General features: G+C 37.7%; 1 pseudogene; it reads left to right on the top strand.

Moving 5' to 3' along the window:
- The first annotated feature begins 3,391 nt into the window (after positions 1-3,391).
- On the top strand, positions 3,392-6,111 carry LOC108874241 (heat shock 70 kDa protein 12A-like; annotated as a pseudogene).
- The last annotated feature ends 368 nt before the right edge of the window (positions 6,112-6,479 follow it).

The raw sequence follows: 6,479 nt of genomic DNA, 5'->3' as shown, positions 1-6,479 counted from the left end.
GTGGTGAAACCTGGGTATCACAAGAGGTCATTCACCTTAGTTACAGAGAAGCACATTACACTGTGTATGTCCAGCTGATGAATGTAAGTCCAGCACTCCTGAGGCTCTCTGACAGTCTAACTGCAGTTTCATGCTGAGCAGGTGGTGGACACTAACTTTCTACAGCTGTCTGTCTGAAAAATGACACTATGAGAGGTGAGAGAGTGAACCAGAATAGTAAAACTATGGTCTGGACAAATAAAAAATGAGCTTACACTTACTCTATATGAAAAGTGCCTTGAGATGACTTTTGTTGTGATTCGGCGCTATGTGAATAAAACTGAATTGAATTGAATTCCATACATTGCTATTGTATAAATGTCAGTCATAGCTGCTTTAAGAAGATATATCAGACAGCTGCAGTCATTAACCCATTTTTAAAGTGACTTTCTTAGATGATGTCAGGTCATAAAAAAGTGATTTGAACAGCAGCCAGTGGATTGCAATGACAGCTGGTTAACTCATAGCATTGATGACCAAAGCGACTTCTTATTTGTGAATATGTGGCAGTTTTGAGAAACAGAATAGACCAAGGTTCTATACTCTAGTTATTAATGGTTAGAGTTATTGCTATACAGAGTGCATCACTTTTCAGTACTGTGTGAAGTTAACCTTTAAATGAATACTGCAGATATTCAACAACCTAGGACTATTCTACACCTGTCATTTATTTTATTCGATTAATTATTTTATTCAATTCCCTGGTTTCGGGGGCAACCTGACGGCCGAATGGTTAGGGCGCATATCACATGGGCGTGAGTAGAGAAAAAAAACTGTATTTATGCTGCTTTTGTAAATTAATGCTGGGATTATAAAACAATTATTAAACTTTAAGTGAACCACTATTGGAGTGATTCAAAGTGCCTGCTAAATTCTGTCTGGGCCCAGAGTCCACATCGGATGTATTTATATTTATGGAGATTTTTTCACTAACTTCATGTCAAGTCGCAGTAAGTTAGAATGTTTTGCTCAAAATGGGATTATCGTCTATGTTACTGTGTTATAAACGACATGCTTCATATGTGTTGTTTCAGCATAAATCCACAGTTGAAGATTGGAAGTGTTGGGGCTACTCTGTGGGGGCTGGGTGTCCTTGCTGAGGGCAGTGCTAAACCCTCATTGTACTTATCTGTATGAACCATCATCCTCTACCCTGACCATAAAGACTTATTGCTCCTGATGCTTCCATTTTTAGTCATTCATTGCACCAAAACCTTCATTTGAATAAAGGTTGCTTCACAAGCACACATTAAAAAAAACAGTGGCTGCCATACAAAAAATCTGACACGTCCTTTAGTTTCCACAGAACAACCTGTAAAGCAAAAGAGAAACTAGTGAGCAGCAACAAAGGGGTTTAGAGGAGAAAACAACACATATACGATATGTTATCAGACATTCCACTGTGACTGAACATGAAAATCTTTGAGTTTCTTGATGCATTTGTGATCTTTATCTCCTGACGTTAATCTTTGTGTCCAGTGTGCATCACATGAAGGTGTCTCAACTTTGAGAAACTGAATAGATTAGGACTTGATAAAAAATGATAAGAAATCTGTTTTTGTCCAACATCCTCATTCCCTAACTTAATTTAATCTATTACAATCTTTTCTTTTCTTGCTAAACCTGTATTTATGCTGGGATTATAAAACAATTATTAAACTTTAAGTGAACCACTATTGGAGTGATTCAAAAGTGCCTGCTAAATTCTGTCTGGGCCCAGAGTCCACGTCACACGTGTTCATATTTATGGAGATTTTTTTCACTAACTTCATGCCTAGTGTAGGCTACATATCGCAGTAAGTTAGAATGTGTTGCTCAAACTGGGATTAATTAATAATTGTCTGTATTTATATATCATATATATATATATATATATATAATTTTCAGCATCAGTCTGCAACATTTAAGTGTTGGGGCTCTGTGAGAGTTTGGTTAAGTTAAATATTCAAAAACATATTCATTTTTTTTTTTTCTTTTCATGCTTAAATCAGCTAAATAGGGCAGATGTGTGTTGGAGGGTTGTAGTATAGGTGAGAATGTGCTATCATGGAACATTTAGTGACCTTAATCACGACATTTCACAGGCGTCAACAACATACAAGAGAGTATCCTGTTTCTCCACAATTGCAGGTATGTGGGTTCACATAAGGTTAGTGCATTTTTTATTTTTCTGATGCAAAATACAGAATGTTGGATTAATTTGTATTTTAATGCTCCTGTGCATATTTCTCGTTGTTTTTGAGTTTTCCAAGGAAAGGCAGTGAGAGCATGTTCACAAGAAAATCCCAATGAATATTTTCTTCACAGTTGCAATTGCTGCAAGTTGGGAAATAATTTGCCATGATGGAAGCATTAGTTAGTTTTACTCATCAAATTAGACTTGTACTGCTAAGTAGTTAATGTTAGCATGCTAACACACTAAGATGGGCATCATTGGTAACATTACACCTGCTGTAATATTAGGATTGTCATTGTCAGCATGGTCTTTACGCATTGTGTTTTTCATATGATTAATAGTAATTTTTTTTCTGAAGGCTGATGTTTTTGAGCTTCCTCACTGTGAGTAAAGGAATCAACCAACCACTAAGTCTGTCTGCACTTTTGTATTGTTTATTTGTGTTGTGCTGTTTGTGAAAAAGACCTTTAGACTAGTGCCTTATGAAATCAGTTATGTATAATAGACTTGAATGACCTAGTTGAGACTGTCCATTTGTGTGTTTTTTATGCACTTTGAAAAGCAGTATCAGGTGTCATGGTAGTCACTGAAGTACAACAGTATGTCTTGTGGAAAATGTCCCAAGCGTCCAGTCCAGCACTCCCAGTCTGGCTGAAGAGGAGGATTGTTTAAAGCCATCAAACAACACAACCAGTAGTTCAGAGGCCAGAAGTCTGAAGTTCACCATCACATCCTGGGAGTACTGAGCTCCATGATGAGGGAAAGGAGCCTGTATGAGAGACATGGTTCAACTTCACATGTTCAGTCCTGTAAACTAAAGCTCAACCATTTAATTGTTGTATTTTATCCACAGATGAAGCTGTGAGTTGTTTGGTTTCCAAAGTTGTAATGTATAACACAGCTATCTGAAGATCTTCTTTCCTTCTGTGGTACAGAGCCATTAAGCCAAATTCATAGTGTAAATATTCACTCTGTTAATTTTCATGACGCACAAGTTTGTTGTTTTGTTATGTATTAATCATATTGTGTTGATAATATCCAGTTTTAGTAAATGAAGTAATATAATAAAACCAGGGGGCGGGGTTTACAGAGAGAAAAGAATAAATGCACTGTGACTGCTGCTCATTGGCAGTTTGACATTTTTCTTCACCTAAAGTAGTTGAGCCTGTTTTCACAATGGGTGATTCGTATATCATAGCAATAGACTTCGGTACTGCCATACAGTGGATATGCATTCAGTTTGACGCCCCGAGACAAAGAAATTGATCCTATTTTGAAGCGCTGGGGAAAAGAGCATGGACTGGACACCCCAAAAACACCAACCTGCATTCTGTTCAGTGAAGATGAGAAATTTTCCAAGTTTGGTTATGAAGCCAAAACTGCATACATCAACATGCGTGGAGAAGACGCAACAAAACACTACTTCTTTGAAGCCTTCAAGATGGCTCTCTATGGCAAAGTAAGTAACAATTATTGATACATAAATACTGAATAAGGCAGGTTACCTTTGTGTCAATGAAATGAATAGAGAATGACACTGCACATGTAGATTATGGAAACACATCTGGTTGTTGGCATAAGTGAGTTAAAATGATCTCTTGAACACCATGACACATGAGAACAGAGCACTGAGCATGTTGTATTGACATGTTAACTGTTTGACTCAAACACATTTATATGTTCTCTATAACTTCAGAAATAGGGTTCCATCTGTAAACATGTGTAAAACTAACATCTTGCTTATTGTCTCCAGACACTCAACAAAGATGTAACAATTAAAGCTGCAAATGGAAAGTCAATGAAGGCCTTGAAGGTTTTCACTGAAGCTTTACGATACCTGAAGGAAGACGCCTTGGAAACCATCGCAGCAAACACAGTAGGGAGGAGGTTTATTGCCTCTGACTTCACCTGGGTGCTGACTGTACCTGCGATCTGGGATCCTTCAGCCAAACAGTTCATGAGAGAAGCTGCAACTCAGGTAACCACAATTTCTTTAGAGAGTACTGACGTTATGACACGTTCAAAGGACTGATTAATTTTCCTTTTACTTCCAGGCTGGTATTGTGACCAAAGGAACAGAGGACAAGTTGGTCATTGCACTGGAACCAGAGGCAGCTTCAGTCTGGTGTAAGAAGCTCCCAGCTGAAGGTTTTATAACACAGAACCATGGAGGAGACTCACTGGAGCACTCTCCAGGAACACAATACATTGTCGTCGACTGTGGAGGTACTGTATGTGGTATTGTCAATAATTCTACAAACCTTTATTCACAAACAAGCTTTACAAATCCTTGTGTTTATGTACTCAAGAACAAGCACAATTGTGGACATCTCTACTTTTACTGACACCAAGAAAGAATTATTGTTAAAGAATATGTTTAATGTATAGCAGTGAATAAAGTGTCTCACTGTGTAAGATGACTGTGTTGATTGTACAGATGCTGTCACTATTCAGATTTAATTACTTCCTTTTTGTGTCGCAGGTGGAACTATTGACATAACTGTCCATGAAGTCCTGGATGGAGGAGCCCTGAAGGAGCTGCACAAGGCCTCTGGAAATGATCTGGGTGGACAAACTGTGGACAAGAAATTCAAAGAGTTCCTCAGAGAAATCTTCTGTCATGGTGTCTGGATGAGTATGAAAGTAACTATCCCAGTGAGGTTCAGAGAATTATGTATGATTTTGCAGTTCTCAAACAAGAAGATGACGATGCTCAGATCACCTGCCCATTTAACCTGGGAACAATAGCTCAGAGAAGACAGGAAATAGAAAAGTTCTTTGAAACAGTGGAAGGTGCATCCTGGAACGACGGATCAATCAAAATCTCAAAACAGAAAATGAAGTCTTTCTTCATTGAGTCTCTGAACGGCATCACCAAGAGTCTCAGAGAAATCTTGGACAAAGATTTCAACATCCAGTTCATCCTGTTAGTGGGGGGTACGCTGAAAGCAAGATTCTGCGTGGACACATTAATGATCAGTTTGGTGATCAGTGTAAAGTTCTGTGTCCTTTTAGAGCACAAGAAGCAATTGTGAAGGGAGCTGTGAAGTTTGGAAGAAACCCAGAGGTGGTGGCATCTCGTAAGAGTGCCTTTACCTATGGGATCGCTACCTGTGAGAAGTTTAAGTCCAGACATAAGGCAGAAAAGAAATTCACAGCTGATGGGCGTGAGTTGTGTCGTGATATTTTCATGAAACTAGTGAAAATAGGTGAAAATGTGGGTTGGAATGAAACCAGAGAACACATTCTCCTTCCAGTAGAGGCAGATCAGACAGCAATGAAGATTACATTTTATTGTACAGAAAAGAAAAACGCAAAATATGTGGATGAATGGGGAGTAGATGATGTTGGTTCCATTACTGTTAGCATGCCTGATACTAGAGGAGGCAGGGCACGTCAGATCAGGTTGGAAATCAGGTTTGGCTCCACAGAGATAACAGCCACAGCAACTGACGTAGTTTCAGGAACAAAAGGATCAATCAAGATCGACTTCATGACTGATGCTACATCTGAAGCAGAGCAGATTCCTCTGCTGTTGCACGACAGCTTAACTGACTAAATTATTAGATTCATGATAATCAATTCTATTCTGCTATAATCACATGTTGTATTTTATGTCATTATAGACATTACATTTATATGTTTTTATATAAAGAGTATGTTCTATCGATGTGAGGTCTCTAAATTAAACACCTAACATTAAAATGCATGTCTCACTCCTTTGACACAATGCAAATTGCTGACATGTCACTACTTCTTCTTCTTTTCTGCATTTCATCAGAATGTGTGAGCAACAACATGAATCAAACTGGTAATTATGGAGACAATAGTTCAACAAAAAATATGTGATTTTGTACCATATACTGTATATCTGAGGTGATGATATAAATGCTAATGAAGACCAGTTTTATTTTTATCACTTTAACATGTTCCTTTGAAGTAATTAATAAAGTTGTTAGTTTTTATTTGACGATGTGGTGTTGTTTCTATTTTTTAATATAATTCATATTTATCTTTAGGTTGTGCTCCTCATAGACGATACAGAGAGCTCAATCTAAAAACAAGAGTTACACATTTTCTCCTCATCGCAAATTACTTGTCCAAAGACCATGTGTAAAATATTTCAAATATTTTGAAAGCAAGGGAAGCCAAAAACTGACACACTGTTAAACCCTCTTTTGACATAACATTTACATAACATTTGTGCTGCTCAATTTTTTGCTCTTTTTTGCCATTTACAATGACAGTAGTTTTCCTGAAATTA

This window comes from Lates calcarifer, unplaced genomic scaffold (assembly GCF_001640805.2).
Source record: "Lates calcarifer isolate ASB-BC8 unplaced genomic scaffold, TLL_Latcal_v3 _unitig_5266_quiver_761, whole genome shotgun sequence".
Classification (NCBI taxonomy): domain Eukaryota; kingdom Metazoa; phylum Chordata; class Actinopteri; family Centropomidae; genus Lates; species Lates calcarifer.
Note: the sequence above shows the minus strand (reverse complement) of the source record. Positions and strands in the feature narration are given on the sequence as shown.